The 19630-nt window shown below is 46.7% G+C and overlaps 1 protein-coding gene across 23 annotated transcripts in view; it reads left to right on the plus strand.

Annotated features, from left to right (window-relative positions):
• LOC139756152 (neuronal acetylcholine receptor subunit alpha-7-like) overlaps positions 1-19630 on the plus strand; it is a 586121-nt gene that overhangs the window by 143323 nt on the left and 423168 nt on the right. The gene's annotated exons all lie outside the window — the stretch shown is intronic.

Consider the following 19630-nt stretch of genomic DNA (forward strand, 5'->3'; position numbering starts at 1 on the left):
AACCACGATCCCCTCTGGCTTTGGGGAAGGGTCCCCACGTCCCTCCTTCACCGTAACTTTTAAAAGAACTTGGCACTACAAGGCCCTGGTTCCCGACGACCGAGCGTCATTACCCAACCTTTTACCTCTGAGATAAAACTTCTTAAGTGTTGTGTAGTTTCCAAGATTATATATAAAAAAAAAGGTCTTTACCTCTTGTCTCAACTCTTCTTTGTTGGTATTCTCATTTATCATAGAATCAAGCTTGAACGTCACATGATCACGTGTGTGTGTGTGTGTGTGTGTGTGTGTGTGTGTGTGTGTGTGTGTGTGTGTTTTACCGGACTACTCCTGCATATGCTTATCGATGCTGCGAGTGAAAAGTCACCTTATGCAAGGTCATATCTTCGTCAGTGGACGAAAAGTACATTTTTCTCCAAGGAGCTTTTCTCTCTTTCAAGAAATCCATCATTTCCCTGCTCCTTACTGTAGCGCAACCTCATAAAACGACTCCTGGGGCTTTATGATTGAACGAATTATATATTGTCACACATGATCACCCTGGGACCCCTTTCTGGAGGGTCATTGTACTATGAGAGGATCTGTTTTCAAAGGATTCCTGCAGTCCAAGGCTGCGCTACACACAGTAGCAAGGACAAGGGGGGACCCCTCTCAACGCGAGAATCCTGGGGGCTATGAAGGTTCGAATCCTGGGGGCTATGAGGGTGCACATTCGAATCCTACATGTAAATCTGAGGTACAATAGTAGTAAACCGTGAGAGGAGGAGTGAGGTGACTGTGAAGGTGTTAGCATGCACAAGGCATCAGGCTGGGGAGGAACAATGTGACTTTGAGTGGTAAAAGGTGTGTGGATTTGGAAGAATCTTGTGTGAGGAAAAGGTATGGAGAGAGAGAGAGAGAGAGAGAGAGAGAGAGAGAGAGAGAGAGAGAGAGAGAGAGAGAGAGCAAGCACTGTGATCTGGAGAAATAGGTTTGGAGATGTGTTGTGGAAGGCGCCACTGATAATATACGAGGTAAGTAAAAGGTTACTAAGTGCAGTGAGTAGTATATTGTATACCAGGCGAATACGGGTACGTGTGCGCGGTTTTTGGAGGATGATGAAGGCGCGTCTGCCACAGTGATGCAAGATGTCACTGTGGCTGTTTGATCTGTTCACGGCGTGAATGCAAAGGTCCGAGTGCGAAAGACATTCCTGTGGTTAGTCTTGAGGTGGAGTTCGGTGGCGTGGGAGGATGATTTCAGCTGCTGTTTGCAGATGGCACGGTACTGGTGGTAGATTCTAAAAAAGAAAAGAAAAAAGAATCTCGAAGCTGGTGTGTTCTAGATCTCATTGGTGTGTGAAGGGAGACTGTTGAGGTTGACTGTGAAGAGGAATAAGATAGTGAGGTGCATCAGGAGGTTGAGACAAGATGGTTGAAAGTATGTGTGAATATGGGAACCCGGGGGGAGGGGGGAGGCTGTGAAGGGTGTTGGGTGACGTGGGAGTCGATATGGCAATGGATAGAGCCATAGGGGCTTCAGTCAGCCACGGGACGGAGGGAGGTAAGGGCTAGGGGTGTTAAGGTGACGTATAGCAGTCCCGAGTGTTGTATGACGGACATGAATCTTCGGCCGTGAACAAGAGAGGAGCGAGGAGGAGGAGGAAGGCGGGCGTAATGGAAATGAAAAACCCTAAGGGCGATAAGTGGCGCGAGTCGTGATGATTCTGCAAAGAAAGGCAGTATAAGGAGAGAGAGAGAGAGAGAGAGAGAGAGAGAGAGAGAGAGAGAGAGAGAGAGAGAGAGAGAGAGAGAGAGAGAGAGACTTTGACGAAGGTGATCTATGAGTCAGAAGTGGTGCAAGGGGTTGGTTACTAAAGAGGCGGGGGGAGGGGGGGAGACATCGAGAAGATGTAAAGGAGGGAGTGAGGATCGCTTTCGGATACAATTCAGCAGGGAGAGTGACACGCACTAAGATGGATCAAATTGGACACGTGTAACATATAGGGGGCGACGTGCAGTCGCTAGACTGAGACAGGATGTATGAAGCGGTAAGGGGTGAAGCCAGGGAGTGGTCTGTGAGGCTCGGCTGTGGCTGGCTGGCTCTGGTGTCTGTGCATGACGGCAGGAGAGTGAGTGGATGTGGACGAATGACATGATCACTGATCTGTGTTGCTAAAACTACCCAGGCAAGGCAGGAGGGATAATTCATATATATATATATATATATATATATATATATATATATATATATATATATATATATATATATATATATTCAAAATTGTGATAAGTCAAACCGTGAGCCTGTTTCAGGCGCGGGGGAGGGGGGTAAGAGGAGGGGGGGAGTAAGAGGTCTCAGGTCGCAGGTGGAAAGAGGTTTACACGATTTTAATCCATGTTTTTCTCTTCACTATTTACCGGCGCTCTCTCTCCCTCCCTCTCCCCACCTCTCGCTCTCTCTCTCTCCTCTCTCTCTCTCTCTCTCTCTCTCTCTCTCTCTCTGAGCAAGGCTTGTTCAGCGGTGGTTGTGGTGTCGGGTCAGCCAGCCAGCCATCACGGTGGCGCGGGTCTGGGTCGAGTTCCAGCTGTGTCTTACGAGCGTCTGTGTATCTTGAGTAGTTCCCGGCATCGCCGCCAGGCTCGGTGGTAGCGCTGCCTGGAGAGAGAGAGAGAGAGAGAGAGAGAGAGAGAGAGAGAGAGAGAGAGAGAGAGAGAGAGAGAGAGAGAGGTGGGGGGGAGGGGAGAGGGAAATTTCCCTGAGATGGATTTACGTTGGAATAAGGTCAAAGGTCAGGCCATCTATTGTCAGCTTAAAAGGACGAGGTCATATAAGTTCAGGGGAGGCAGGAGAGGAGCCTCCAACAGCATGTGTCTTTAGTTCCAACCTGATGAAGAGAACATGCGCAGTGGTTGCCCTCCTGAGCGGCCGACACACACAAAAACACACACACACACACACACACACACACACACAGACACACACCACACACACACACACACACACACACACACACACACACACGAACCAGCCTAAGCCAAGGACCCCTTTACCAATCATTTCTGAGGGAAGGATGAACACCTGGGTTGAGTGTGGCCCGACTTCCACGCCCAGCACTTGAACCCATGTGGGTTGAGTCATGGTCAGGAACGCTGACAAACTACACCACGGACGCACCTCCCCCGTGTGTGTGTGTGTGTGTGTGTGTGTGTGTGTGTGTGTGTGTGTGTGTGTGTGTGTACACCCGCGCAAGCGCGCCATCAACAATTCCATTGAGAAAAGAATATATCATTGTAGGGGAGGAGGGGTGGGTGGGTGGGTGGGTGGGGAGATTGTCAACTCTCCCCTCCCTTCGATCTTCCTCCCCCCCTTCCCCCCCAAGCTTTCTGACCTCTGACCTTCCCCGGCTTCCTTCCCCCCCCCCCCCACACTACCACCACCACCAGGTCACCAGCGTAGCACGTAGCTCTCACCTACACTCTCCTTGACCACTAGGATCTTGCTCTCCCTCACTCTCACCCGGAAGATGCTCTCTCTCTCTCTCTCTCTCTCTCTCTCTCTCTCTCTCTCTCTCTCTCTCTCTCTCTCTCTCTCTCTCTCTCTCACATGCCAATGAGGGAGGGATGGAGGGAGGGGTGTTGAAGACGGTACAAGGTCAGAGAAGGGTGTCGGTTGAGGGGACGGGCAAGGGGGTTGAAGACCCTCCCCGTTAAAGCCACAGTCATCATCAGTAAACACACCCCGCCTCCCTCCCTCCCGTTGTCGCCGCCACTGGCGGGGGTGTGGTGGTGCTGTGGTGGTGCTGTGGTAGTGGTGGTGCTGTGGTAGTGGTGGGGCTGTGGTGGTGCTGTGGTGGTGCTGTGGTAGTGGTGGTGCTGTGGTGGGGGTGTGGTGGTGCTGTGGTAGTGGTGGGGCTGTGGTGGTGCTGTGGTGGTGCTGTGGTAGTGGTGGGGGTGTGGTGGTGCTGTGGTGGTGCTGTGGTAGTGGTGGTGCTGTGGTAGTGGTGGGGCTGTGGTGGTGCTGTGGTGGTGCTGTGGTGGTGCTGTGGTAGTGGTGGTGCTGTGGTAGTGGTGGGGCTGTGGTGGTGCTGTGGTGGTGCTGTGGTAGTGGTGGTGCTGTGGTGGGGGTGTGGTGGTGCTGTGGTAGTGGTGGGGCTGTGGTGGTGCTGTGGTGGTGCTGTGGTAGTGGTGGTGCTGTGGTGGGGGTGTGGTGGTGCTGTGGTAGTGGTGGGGGTGTGGTGGTGCTGTGGTAGTGGTGGTGCTGTGGTAGTGGTGGGGGTGTGGTGGTGCTGTGGTGGGGCTGTGGTGGGGCTGTGGTGGTGCTGTGGTGGTGCTGTGGTAGTGGTGGGGCTGTGGTGGTGCTGTGGTGGTGCTGTGGTAGTGGTGGTGCTGTGGTAGTGGTGGGGCTGTGGTGGTGCTGTGGTGGTGCTGTGGTAGTGGTGGTGCTGTGGTAGTGGTGGGGGTGTGGTGGTGCTGTGGTAGTGGTGGGGGTGTGGTGGTGCTGTGGTAGTGGTGGTGCTGTGGTAGTGGTGGGGGTGTGGTGGTGCTGTGGTGGTGCTGTGGTAGTGGTGGTGCTGTGGTAGTGGTGGGGCTGTGGTGGTGCTGTGGTGGTGCTGTGGTAGTGGTGGTGCTGTGGTGGGGTGTGGTGGTGCTGTGGTAGTGGTGGGGGTGTGTGGTGGTGCTGTGGTAGTGGTGGTGCTGTGGTAGTGGTGGGGGTGTGGTGGTGCTGTGGTGGGGCTGTGGTGGTGCTGTGGTAGTGGTGGTGCTGTGGTAGTGGTGGTGCTGTGGTGTGGTGGTGCTGTGGTGGGGGTGCTGTGGCGGTGGTGGTGTGGTGTTTGTGAGCCTGTGTCACCAATTATAGCCCCGGGCGACTCGTGGTCGCTGAGCTGAGCAGCGAGAGACGGACCTGGGATCGAACCGTTGTCCCCGCGGTTTTAACAATAACAACACGACCAGCCGTAACCAACCAACCTAACCTAACCTAACCAACCTGGCCACCACAACCCAACCTAACCTCGGCCTGGCAGTCGTCGCCACGTGCTCCCCCCCACCCCCCACCCCCGGGGGTCGTCGTGGGGCTTTCTCCCCCCCCAAAGGAAGGCGAGGGGGTGGGATCACTTCGAGGGTATACGAATTCATCGCCGCGCAACGACTGAATCTATTTCTGAATCTTCTATTTCTCCATCTATTTCTCCATCTATTTCTGAATCATCTATTTCTCCATCTATTTCTACTCGTGACTGACCGTGTTCTGCTTGATTCCGTCTCGTTCTGTTCAAAGAATAATGTGATGTTGTGGTTATAACAATGCTCCTCCAGTGTGTTCATGACATGCCGTTGTCTTCATGGTTGGATATTCCTTTTATTCACAAACTGACGACGTTATGGAAGTGAGTGAGTGAGTGAGTGAGTGAGTGTGTGTGTGCTGTTGGATCCGGATACACGCGCCTTTTTGATCACTTTATGTAGAGAGAGAGAGAGAGAGAGAGAGAGATTCAAGAACCATACAACACCCCAAGATAGACTGGCTGTTAGAGGACACAGACCGTCATAATTCATAACTGATGTGGTTGTAATGATCCAAATGCTATGGTAATACAGCAGAAATTAACCAAATGCCATGGTAATGTAGCAGTAGTTAACCAAATGCTATAGTAATGTGGTATTAAACCAAATTCTATGGCAATGTGGTAGTAAATATGCAAATTCTATGGTAATGTGGTTGTAAATATGCAAATTCTATGGTGACGTGTTAATAACCATCCAAATCTTTTTTTGGCAACATGGCTAAGCTTATGTAAATTCCCTAGTGTTGTGGTGGTTATGGTAATGTAGTTGTGTGGTGGTTTCAATGGATGGGGTGTTGTGTGGAGGGTGTGTGTGTGTGTGTAGTGCCACTCTCTTGTTGTTGGGCGAGGCCAATAGAGTGTGTGTGGAGGAGGCTGGCTCACTTCTCACCACGCCAGATGGACTGTTGTTGTAGCCTGTAAACATAAACACGCACACACACACACACACTTGGGAGTACCCAGTACGAGAGAGAGAGAGAGAGAGAGAGAGAGAGAGAGAGAGAGAGAGAGAGAGAGAGAGAGAGAGAGAGAGTAATGGGCAACTTGATGCCACTAAGATTTTCATAATCTTTTTTATTAAGGTTAGTAATATAATGGTGATCTAACCCCCTTTGCTTGATGAACTGGCCTTATGATAAAGGTAAAATTTTCTGAAGGAGAAACATTTTACTGCTGATATACTGATAACAGTGCTATGTTGTGTTCAGCCTCCCCACCACCGCTAGCTGGAGCACGTACAACACTGGGCAAGCTGCTGCTCTCTGGCAACACCTCGTAGCTGGCTGGGTAATATTCTCACCATCTTCCGTTTTCTCTACTCAATCTTTCTCACCACTACTTCCAGCTCTTATTTCCATCACCTCTCTCTTCTTCCTCCCTTCCCCGAACTGATATATTCCCTATGAGTCCACGGGGAAAATGAAACACGATAAGTTCCCAAGTGCACTTTCGTGTAATAATCACATCATCAGGGGAGACACAAGAGAGAAATATAACAGTCAGTTGATATACAACGAAGAGACGTAGCTAGGACGCCATATGGTAAACACGCGATTGTCCAAGACAGACAACGAGCGTATCATAAACTTTATTATGTATATATTCCAGGAAAGAAGGAGGGGGGGGGGGGGGGGGTCGCGGGAGGGTTGTTGTGAGTTGGCCGTTTGATTCCCCCCCCCCCCCCCCCCCCCCCCCCCCCCCCCCCCCCCCCCCCCCCCCCCCGTGAGCCAGCCAGCTAACTCCCGCCACGGTTCATACGGGTGAAGATGGTACGAGTTACGGGCGGCATAAATTACTTAGGAACGGGTGTGGTGAAGGCGGTGCGAGATACGCCCTTCTTCCTCCTTAGAGGCTAGGGAGGGAGGGAAGGGGGAGGAGGTGGGAAGACGGGAAGTGGGGGGGGGGGGTGCGCCCCCGCCCGGCTCACGGTAATAACATTTCCCACGATGCCTTAAGTCACTTAGGTCGAGAGAGAGAGAGAGAGAGAGAGAGAGAGAGAGAGAGAGAGAGGAAACAAGAATTTAAAGGATTGGGTGAACGAGAGAGAGAGAGAGAGAGAGAGAGAGAGAGAGAGAGAGAGAGAGAGAGAGAGAGAGAGAGGAAGGAAACAAGAATTTAAAGGATTGGGTGGACGAGTGAATAGAGAGAGAGAGAGACAGAGACAGAAACTCGAAATCTTAGAAAAAGGCATTAGGTTTAAAGTAAACCGAGATAGACAAGAAATAAGAAGAAAAAAATTATATCAAAAATCTTTTCAAATTTTTTTTAGGAGAAAGATTTAGATCAGGGACAAGTAAGACAACTGGACGAAGATAAAAGATAAGGACATTAGATAAACGAAACGAATGATGATAAAAGAAAACGTAGCGTGAACCATTGCATTCATAAGATTTCTTCATTCATTCATTTTAGCGAAAAATGAAAGAAAAACTCTTAAGTGAATGAAGAGACTAGATGGAATGGAGAGAAAATGATCATTCATTTCCTGTGATGATTACAACATGGTAATTAAGTGAGACGAGGTGATAAAGTTGGGCATAATGAGAGGGTCAGATCAGAAGGCATTATTAATGGATTTTAAGTCATCTGGTGCTATAGCTTGTGACTTTATTGCCCCATGATGGGATTACACACACACCACACACACACACACACACGTCTCTGTGGTGTGTCGTGGTTGACATTACTGACCATGAGTTAACACGGGCCTGCCCAAGGGGTCAAGCCTGCGAGGGTTCGAGTCCTAGGCGGGCGCGGAAGTCTGCCTACAACTCAACCCACGTGTTTTGGCGTAGGCACGCGAGCCGGACCTGCATAGGTTCGAATCCCGATCGCTGCAGTTGGCCCACAGTCACTCGGTTGTTCATCCTTCCGTAGGGGTTGGTCGAAAAAATTGGTGACTCACTAAGACTATATATATATATAGGGTATTGATTGAGAGGGTGAAGGCATGTACAGAGCATCAGATTGGGGAAGAGCAGTGCGGTTTCAGAAGTGGTAGAGGATGTGTGGATCAGGTGTTTGCTTTGAAGAATGTATGTGAGAAATACTTAGAAAAGCAAATGGATTTGTATGTAGCATTTATGGATCTGGAGAAGGCATATGATAGAGTTGATAGAGATGCTCTGTGGAAGGTATTAAGAATATATGGTGTGGGAGGCAAGTTGTTAGAAGCAGTGAAAAGTTTTTATCGAGGATGTAAGGCATGTGTACGTGTAGGAAGAGAGGAAAGTGATTGGTTCTCAGTGAATGTAGGTTTGCGGCAGGGGTGTGTGATGTCTCCATGGTTGTTTAATTTGTTTATGGATGGGGTTGTTAGGGAGGTAAATGCAAGAGTCCTGGAAAGAGGGGCAAGTATGAAGTCTGTTGGGGATGAGAGAGCTTGGGAAGTGAGTCAGTTGTTGTTCGCTGATGATACAGCGCTGGTGGCTGATTCATGTGAGAAACTGCAGAAGCTGGTGACTGAGTTTGGTAAAGTGTGTGGAAGAAGAAAGTTAAGAGTAAATGTGAATAAGAGCAAGGTTATTAGGTACAGTAGGGTTGAGGGTCAAGTCAATTGGGAGGTGAGTTTGAATGGAGAAAAACTGGAGGAAGTGAAGTGTTTTAGATATCTGGGAGTGGATCTGTCAGCGGATGGAACCATGGAAGCGGAAGTGGATCATAGGGTGGGGGAGGGGGCGAAAATTTTGGGAGCCTTGAAAAATGTGTGGAAGTCGAGAACAGTATCTCGGAAAGCAAAAATGGGTATGTTTGAAGGAATAGTGGTTCCAACAATGTTGTATGGTTGCGAGGCGTGGGCTATGGATAGAGTTGTGCGCAGGAGGATGGATGTGCTGGAAATGAGATGTTTGAGGACAATGTGTGGTGTGAGGTGGTTTGATCGAGTAAGTAACGTAAGGGTAAGAGAGATGTGTGGAAATAAAAAGAGCGTGGTTGAGAGAGCAGAAGAGGGTGTTTTGAAATGGTTTGGTCACATGGAGAGAATGAGTGAGGAAAGATTGACCAAGAGGATATATGTGTCGGAGGTGGAGGGAACGAGGAGAAGAGGGAGACCAAATTGGAGGTGGAAAGATGGAGTGAAAAAGATTTTGTGTGATCGGGGCCTGAACATGCAGGAGGGTGTAAGGAGGGCAAGGAATAGAGTGAATTGGAGCGATGTGGTATACAGGGGTTGACGTGCTGTCAGTGGAGTGAATCAAGGCATGTGAAGCGTCTGGGGTAAACCATGGAAAGCTGTGTAGGTATGTAGATTTGCGTGTGTGGACGTGTGTATGTACATGTGTATGGGGGGGGGGGTTGGGCCATTTCTTTCGTCTGTTTCCTTGCGCTACCTCGCAAACGCGGGAGACAGCGACAAAGTATAAAAAAAAAAAAAAAAAAAAAAAAAAAAAAAAAAAAAAAAAAAAAAAAAAAATATATATATATATATATATATATATATATATATATATATGTATATATATTGGTGCGAAAATATAAATTAATGGTTACTGAACTAAATAGAAGGAGTGAAAGAAAGTCGGACAGACACAGACAGACAGACAGATGGACGGGTAAGAGGAAATGATGATGGGGTAAATCTAGACAGACGATACAAATTACCACAGTCAGTCTTGCACGGCATTAAGGTCCCATTTAGCCTTCCGTTCCACACAACCTTGAACCATCACGGCTGATAGCTCCTGAGATGGCGCTCCGAGATGTATGGTACTATCTTGCATCCGTGGAGGATGGAGGGAGGGTGGGGAATGGGGCGGATGGAAGGGAATGTGGTAGAGGAGGATGGGATGGAGATGGGACAGATGGCATGGTAGGAAAATGTGGGAGGGAAATCGAAATGGGATTGACAACAGAAAGGGTTTGGAGGCTTATGGAGGATTTCTTGGAGGAAATGGAGAGGAAGGATATGAATTTGCTATGTATGGGACGATGAGAGGGGAGATTTGGAGGAGGTTAACAGATTGGAGGTAAGGGGAGAGAGGTGGGTGGTGATATTAAGGAGGAAATTGGTTGAAATTGGAAACAGATACATGGAAGGAAACAGGGGAGAGGTGAATGGCAGATGACAGGACGGGAGGAGGGAGGAGGAGGAGGAGGAGGAGGGTAGCAGAGGCGGAGGCAGAGGGTCTGCCTTCTTACTTGTCTGAGAATGGCATTGGTGGACCTCCAACTCTCTCTCTCTCTCTCTCTCTCTCTCTCTCTCTCTCTCTCTCTCTCTCTCTCTCTCTCTCTATATATATATATATATATATATATATATATATATATATATATATACATACACGTGTGTGTGTATGTGTACTTATACTCTTGATCAACCCCTTAGAAATTGGAAAAGGACTTAAAGATGAGAGAATAGACATAAAACAGAGAGACCAAAGAAGAAAAGTTGAAAAAGAAGAGGCAAAGGATGAAGAATGGGCTCCAGTTAGCATGCTCGCAACCCGTTTTCCTTAGGGCGAAGAATTTTTCGAGTTTTTACAGGTCCTGTGAGGGTTTGTCGTGCCCTGAGGTCGGCTTTATGGTGTACGCTGGTCTGGGTGACCAGTTATTCCCGGCGAAGGTTTCGTTGTTCCAAATGGAACTCAGTGATTCATGTTCTGGTCTCAGTGTTTCAAAATGTGTCGGGTTGTTTCACATGATGGTTTTGTTGTTGGAAGTAGTTCTGTTGGTTTTGTATGATAATTGGGTTCTTGATATGGTTCGAGTAACCATATTGACACTTATGACGTCCCATATTATTAGAGGATTCATGTAATAATCTTGATGCTTCGAAATGAGGTTGGGTGGTTCAAAGAATAGTGGTTTGGTGTTCGTTGATTTATAGGGTATCGATGCTTCGAAAATGTTTCGAGTTTGTATAACATTCTAGGGATTGGAATCGAGTACGATGGTTCGCTTCTGTGATCCCAAAAGATTCACTTGTTTCATTGTCTCGTTTCAGGACTCTTAAGTAAACCCAGGTGATATCTGTCATCACCGGAGGGCATCAAAGGATGGGATGGGGATGGCACCTAGTGATGGGACGGGGAGGCCATCTAGTGATCGGATGGGCAGGACATGTAGTGATGGGAATGAGAAGGCCTTCGACTCCCTCCTATTTATAGAGGTTGCAGGAATCCCAGACGCCATCGCTCTCCCACTGGTTCACATGTTCACATCTCGTCTCCAAACTCATCCCCTTCTAAGCCACATGTTCTTAAGTGTTCAGGGGTTATTGTTCTTCGAGTTTTGTGAAGAACAGATCAGTACAGGTCTGCTGGGACCACTATAACACATGTACGGTATAGGGTGAGGGGGTAATCTTGTGCCTAGAGTCGAGCGCATAGGTTCGAATCATGTTTACGCCAGTCGGTACACAGTCAACCCAGGCGTTCATCCATACCTAGGGGTTTGGTCGGTAAAATGGGTACCTGGCTCAGGTTAGGATATATATATGATCTTTTTTTTCATACTATTCGCAATTTCCCGAGTTATCAATGTAGCGTTAAGAACAGAGGACTGAGCGTTTGAGGAAATATCCTCACTTGGCCCCCTTCTCTGTTCCTTCTTTTGAAAAATTAAAAACGAGAGGGGAGGATTTCCAGCCGCCCGCTCCCTCCCTTTTTAGTCGAATTCAACGACACGCAAGGAATACGTGGTAAGTATTCTTTCTCCCCTATCCCCAGGGATATATATATATATATATATATATATATATATATATATATATATATATATATATATATATATATATATATATATAGCGTTGATGGGATGGCCTTGATTAGGGTTAACGTGAACTGAGTATTATATACGTGTGACTTTGACCCATTTCGACAGCAGAGGGAGGGAGTAGCACACTCGTGGAGGCTCAATCTCTGAAGACATTCTATACATCAAAGCCTTTAAAGGCTAGTTCACACTGCTGGCATTCACCTCCTCTCAGTCTATCCCAGCTATCCACTAGCCTTACACTATGACTGCTTTACGTCCTATCTATCCATCGTCTATCCCAGTTCCTTGTCGTGGTCTATGGTATTGTATTATCTCTTGAACTGTCCACTATTGATATCATCCAGTCTTACCTTTCCCTGCTACTGGAAGTAGCGCATCCTTGAGCTGTAGAATCGAGTGAAAAGAAGTCTTGGTAACGCCATAGAAATTGGTTCTTTGGGGTAATCATAAGGAAATGTATATATTCGCTTTAGAAACTTGGAAACAGTTATCAGGTCTGTCTGTCTGTCTGTCTGTCTGTCTGTCTCTCTCTCTCTCTCTCTCTCTCTCTCTCTCTCTCTCTCTCTCTCTCTCTCCACCATGATGGACAGCTGTCTACCCGTCAGTCAGTGTCATTCACCGTGGTTAAGGTACTTCTGTAACTACGTAATTGCAGTTACCCATATGTAGTACACAGGGAGGTGGCTTTACCCTCGTGAGGCTCACGCCTCTTGAACATTCTCTACCGTGATACAACATCAGTATGGTGTCTGCACTCACCAGGGGTGTGTGTGTGTGTGTGTGTGTGTGTGTGTGTGTGTGTGTGTACGAAACCTGATCTTTATGTCAAGTGGTGTACGTAGAGCTTGATGTAAACCTTGTGGAACGTGCCATTGTGTAACAGCGTAACATTTCCTGTTGGGCGTCTTAGTGTTGCCCATATGTTAGCTACCACTAAGAGGAACTCATGGGGGAATATATATATATATATATATATATATATATATATATATATATATATATATATATATATATATATATATATATATTTTTTTTTTTTTTTTTTTTTTTTTTTTTTATACTTTGTCGCTGTCTCCCGCGTTTGCGAGGTAGCGCAAGGAAACAGACGAAAGAAATGGCCCCCCCCCCCCCCCATACACATGTACATACACACGTCCACACACGCAAATATACATACCTCCACAGCTTTCCATGGTTTACCCCAGACGCTTCACATGCCTTGCTTCAATCCACTGACAGCACGTCAACCCCTGTATACCACATGACTCCAATTCACTCTATTTCTTGCCCTCCTTTCACCCTCCTGCATGTTCAGGCCCCGATCACACAAAATCTTTTTCACTCCATCTTTCCACCTCCAATTTGGTCTCCCTCTTCTCCTCGTTCCCTCCACCTCCGACACATATATCCTCTTGGTCAATCTCTCCTCACTCATTCTCTCCATGTGCCCAAACCATTTCAAAACACCCTCTTCTGCTCTCTCAACCACGCTCTTTTTATTTCCACACATCTCTCTTACCCTTACGTTACTTACTCGATCAAACCACCTCACACCACACATTGTCCTCAAACATCTCATTTCCAGCACATCCATCCTCCTGCGCACATCTCTATCCATAGCCCACGCCTCGCAACCATACAACATTGTTGGAACCACTATTCCCTCAAACATACCCATTTTTGCTTTCCGAGATAATGTTCTCGACTTCCACACATTTTTCAAGGCTCCCAAAATTTTCGCCCCCTCCCCCACCCTATGATCCCTTCCGCTTCCATGGTTCCATCCGCTGACAGATCCACTCCCAGATATCTAAAACACTTCACTTCCTCCAGTTTTTCTCCATTCAAACTCACCTCCCAATTGACTTGACCCTCACCCCTACTGTACCTAATAACCTTGCTCTTATTCACATTTACTCTCAACTTTCTTCTTCCACACACTTTACCAAACTCAGTCACCAGCTTCTGCAGTTTCTCACATGAATCAGCCACCAGCGCTGTATCATCAGCGAACAACAACTGACTCACTTCCCAAGCTCTCTCATCCCCAACAGACTTCATACTTGCCCCTCTTTCCAGGACTCTTGCATTTACCTCCCTTACAACCCCATCCATAAACAAATTAAACAACCATGGAGACATCACACACCCCTGCCGCAAACCTACATTCACTGAGAACCAATCACTTTCCTCTCTTCCTACACGTACACATGCCTTACATCCTCGATAAAAACTTTTCACTGCTTCTAACAACTTGCCTCCCACACCATATATTCTTAATACCTTCCACAGAGCATCTCTATCAACTCTATCATATGCCTTCTCCAGATCCATAAATGCTACATACAAATCCATTTGCTTTTCTAAGTATTTCTCACATACATTCTTCAAAGCAAACACCTGATCCACACATCCTCTACCACTTCTGAAACCGCACTGTTCTTCCCCAATCTGATGCTCTGTACATGCCTTCACCCTCTCAATCAATACCCTCCCATATAATTTACCATATATATATATATATATATATATATATATATATATATATATATATATATATATATATATATAATCATTTATTATACTTAATCGCTGTTTCCCGCTTCAGCGATGTAGCTCAAGGAAACAGATGAAGAATGGCCCAACCACTCGCATACACACATACATAAACTCCCACACACGCACATATACATATTAACGTATACATGCATATACATGCACACTCATGATATACATACACATGTACATGTTCATACTTGCTACCTTCATCCATTCCTGTCGCCACCCCCGCCACACAAGTAATAGCAAACCCCCCCTCCTTCAGCTAGGTATATATATATATATATATATATATATATATATATATATATATATATATATAATATATATATATCCGTATGGTCGTATTTTGCCGTAGATATTTTCCCCCCCTTCTGTCCTAGGGGATTAGGATGTGTATCACTCACCCCTTCCCTTTCCGCTCCATCCCATTTCCCCTCCCCTCACCCACCCCTCCTTCTTCCATTCCCCCCCACCCCGCATGGGAAGTGCTCACCCTCATCGCATCTTTTATTTCTTGGATAAAATGAAGACTGAGCCACGCGAGTGGCCTTGCCTCCCTCTCCTTATGTCCATAGCCTCGCTGTCAGTGGTGCTGTAGCTCTCTCTCTCTCTCTCTCTCTCTCTCTCTCCTACACACACACACACACACACACACACACACACACACACACACATATATATATATATATATATATATATATATATATATATATATATATATTTTTGTTTTTTTTCATACTATTCGCTATTTCCCGCGATAGCGAGGTAGCGTTAAGAACAGAGGACTGGGCCTTTGAGGGAATATCCTCACCTGGACCTCTTCTCTGTTCCTTCTTTTGGAAAATTAAAAAAAAAAAAAAAAAACGAGAGGGGAGGATTTCCAGCCCCCCGCTCCCTTCCCTTTTAGTCGCCTTCTACGACACGCAGGGAATACGTGGGAAGTATTCTTTCTCCCCTAATAATATATAAGGGAAAGGAAGAGAAAAAACCCTCACACATGTTCTTACAGCTCACTCTAAGCAGGGTGTTTTAGACAAGTGGATTCATACTCTACCAAATATAACAAATTTCACCATTTTATTAATGTTCGAAAAAATCCTGTTCATTTATAAAAATATTAATTTTGCCATTCAAGATATTTTCAGAAATTTTTATTACCAAATTATTACCATAGCTGTTTATAAGATATACTCTTTTATTGTACAAAATTATGAGGTTTTAAGTGAATACATTAAATAAGTATGTTTAAAATATGTAAGGCATCATTCTAAAAAGTTTTCATTTTATTACTAAAATGAAAATAACAGTATAATGTCAAATTCAAAACACATACATATATATATATATTATTCTTATTTTTATTATTATACTTTGTCGCTGTCTCCCGCGTTTGCGAGGTAGCGCAAGGAAACAGACGAAAGAAATGGCCCAACCCTCCCCACCCATACACATGTATATACATACGTCCACACACGCAAATATACATACCTACACAGCTTTCCATGGTTTACCCCAGACGCTTCACATGCCTTGATTCAATCCACTGACAGCACGTCAACCCCGGTATACCACATCGCTCCAATTCACTCTATTCCTTGCCCTCCTTTCACCCTCCTGCATGTTCAGGCCCCGATCACACAAAATCTTTTTCACTCCATCTTTCCACCTCCAATTTGGTCTCCCTCTTCTCCTTGTTCCCTCCACCTCCGACACATATATCCTCTTGGTCAATCTTTCCTCACTCATCCTCTCCATGTGCCCAAACCACTTCAAAACACCCTCTTCTGCTCTCTCAACCACGCTCTTTTTATTTCCACACATCTCTCTTACCCTTACGTTACTCACTCGATCAAACCACCTCACACCACACATTGTCCTCAAACATCTCATTTCCAGCACATCCATCCTCCTGCGCACAACTCTATCCATAGCCCACGCCTCGCAACCATACAACATTGTTGGAACCACTATTCCTTCAAACATACCCATTTTTGCTTTCCGAGATAATGTTCTCGACTTCCACACATTCTTCAAGGCCCCCAGAATTTTCGCCCCCTCCCCCACCCTATGATCCACTTCCGCTTCCATGGTTCCATCCGCTGCCAGATCCACTCCCAGATATCTAAAACACTTCACTTCCTCCAGTTTTTCTCCATTCAAACTCACCTCCCAATTGACTTGACCCTCAACCCTACTGTACCTAATAACCTTGATCTTATTCACATTTACTCTTAACTTTCTTCTTCCACACACTTTACCAAACTCAGTCACCAGCTTCTGCAGTTTCTCACATGAATCAGCCACCAGCGCTGTATCATCAGCGAACAACAACTGACTCACTTCCCAAGCTCTCTCATCCCCAACAGACTTCATACTTGCCCACCTCTGCTTCGTCTGTGTTGTCCTGAATCAAGTAAGTGAATTTTTATTAGTCAAATTGTAATAAAAGATATATTACAAAATGAAATTCTTCTTGGCTTTGAGAGCTCCCCCCCCTCTCCAACCACACCTCCCAATAAGCTTGTAGGGTTCCCTCGGTAGGCGCTGTAGAAGGCACCGTAGGAGGGGATCAATAAGGTCCTGTACCTCAAACGCTCGAAGCCAGTACTTTTCATCTCCAGTGGTGGTAGCGGGGGGGGGGGGGGTGAGGGGATGGGGGCGGGGGGGGGGGGGTGTCTCCGTCTTTGACGGGGGGGGGAGGGGGGTGTGGTGGAGGATGCGCTACAGTCGTCAGAATGGTGGTGGTGTGGTGGTGATGGTGGTGGTGTGGTGGTGATGGTGGTGGTGTGGTGGTGGTGGTGGTGTGGTGGTGGTTTGGTGATGTGAATGTGGTGGTGGTTGTAGTGGTGGTGTAGTGTTGTTGATGTGGTGGTGACGTTGTGGTGGTGACGTAGTGGTGGTGACGTAGTGGTGGTGACGTAGTGATGGTGAAGGAGAGATTAACAAAGGAATACAAAAAGCAGCAGACTACCGGAGGCTGTCTGTGGTGGTGGTGGGACATGTTGGTTTGTGGTGGTGGTGGCAGATGTTGTTTGTGGTGGTGGGAGATAATTGTTGTGATGTGAGATGTCTTGTCTTCAGAGATTAACGTGGCGAGATGAGGAGAGTAAACACATCATTTATGGTAAAAAAAGATACACTTTACATATAACTCGGGAAGCTCAAGTTTATCAGTCGTGGACTTGAAGCAGAATACTTGCCAAGTCTATTCTTAGGGCGGATCATCTGTACTCCTTTCAGTCTCACAACTTTGTGGGTCATTCCATTTTGTTAAATCTATTTAAGAAGAAAGTACTTCGCCTCATTCAAGTTTCTAACCATTACCGCGAGAGAAATCAAACAAATCTAAGCATAAAATGAGCTTCTTGGGTCAATACGATCCAAAACTCTTTTAACAGTTTTGAGTACCTGTGTTAGATCACCTCTTGACCTTCCTAAGTTCGAGTCATTTAGGCGAGTCTCGTAGCATTTGTTTTTACGTCTGGGAATCATCGTTGTGGCTCGATGCTGCAATCTCTCTCCATTCTGTTTACGTGCTTGTTCATCTTTCACGTTGAATGACCAAACCTAAACCCAAAATTCATGGCTGGGACGCACCAGAGAATTATGATAATGAAAATTATTGTCTTGAGTTCAGGATCGTTTGGCTTCTGATAGTAAAGAGGATTAGTATGAGGAAGGAAAACAATGGTGGTGGTAGAGAGGTTGGGCCAGGTGCCTCAGAGGATGGGGGAGGGAGAGGTGAGGAAGGAGGAATTGGTTAGCGTAGCAGGTTCAGTGTCGATGTTTACGAAGGATGTTTCCTGGAGTCCCCCTGCTTGCCTGCCTCGATCGTGAGGAGTTATGCTCCGGACATATTGATTTCAGTCGACGCTGGTCGAGTCGAAGTCACGAAAGGGGGGTCCTGAATCAATTCATAAATGAATTGATAATTGAATAACTCCATTTATCTAATGATCTCTCCACTCGCTGAGCCGCCGCTGCTGCAGACGTCTACCTAAAGATGAGACTCTTAAGAAACTCTGCGTCGGAATGTGGATTTCTTGTGGCGGTTCTCATTTCGACGGCTGTCGACGGGCCAGAGACAAAGGCACGCCGGCTGAAAAGGTGAGGTGTGATGAGGTTATTGAAGAGAGGACTGAGGCAAGATTAATCTCAGGTCCTCAGGTGTCTGGAGGACCTCCCTCCCCTCCCTCCCCCCACCAGTAGTTATAACAGGCGTGGCTCATGTGCCCTTCCGTGGTGCCAACAGTGTTGACTGGTGAGGCACCTCCTCGTAACTCTGTAGACCCAAGTGTGGGGGAGGCTCCTCCTTCCTTCCTTCTTCCTTCCTTCCTTCCTTCCTTCTCACGTGAAGGATGCCGTGTGTCCTGCCTCTCCCTCCCTCCATCCTCGTAGCATTCCACGTCCTCCCTGTTTCCCTAACTTCTCATGTCCTTCTTCTGTCTTCCTTCCGTACCTTTTCTATCATCCTTTCGTCCGCGTTTGGCTCTTTGTCCATCTTCTTCCCGCCTCCCTCCCGTTATTCCCTCCTTCTCTCTCTCTCTCTCTCTCTCTCTCTCTCTCTCTCTCTCTCTCTCTCTCCCTGCCCAGCATAAGGACCTGCTAGTGGTCCGAGTCGCGTCATTAATCATGTCTGAAGTAATTCATCCCAGGGTTTAGTCCCTCCGCCGCTGTGACGAGGGAGGGAAGTCCCTCCCTCCCATCACTCCCTCCCATCACTCCCACCCCCCTACACACACACACACACACACACACACACACACACACACACGGGCTCTCGATACACTTGAGTCACCGGGGGACTTCAAATGAAAGTTCTCTCTCTTTCTCTCTCTAACCGCCATCCGACTTAAGTTATCCATATTTCATGAAGATGGTCTTTCCTATCTCTCATATATATATATATATATATATATATATATATATATATATATATATATATATATATATATATATGTGTGTGTGTATTATGTATATACATTCCGTTCATTAATATTGCCTTTGCGCCCGCGATCGATCCTTGCATCCTCAGTATCTCTGAGTATCTTTGGGTATCTTAGATATAATCAGGATTGGGGAGGGGGGGGGGAAGTGTGGAACCTCACTGCGTTTTCAATTTCCAACAACTCGCGTCGGAAATAATGAGAGGCTTACCCATCTCTCTTTTTTTTTTTATCATTTTTCTAAAGCAAACGGATTTTCATCCAATCAGCGTCTCATGGCGGGAAGGGCGACTGTGGCGTTTCATCAAGCAGGGATTTGATTCTTATGATCGTCAGAAACATGCCCTGGTGTGCATGT

The sequence above is a fragment of the Panulirus ornatus genome, chromosome 20 (genome assembly GCF_036320965.1).
Source record: "Panulirus ornatus isolate Po-2019 chromosome 20, ASM3632096v1, whole genome shotgun sequence".
In the NCBI taxonomy this organism is placed as follows: Eukaryota; Metazoa; Arthropoda; class Malacostraca; order Decapoda; family Palinuridae; genus Panulirus; species Panulirus ornatus.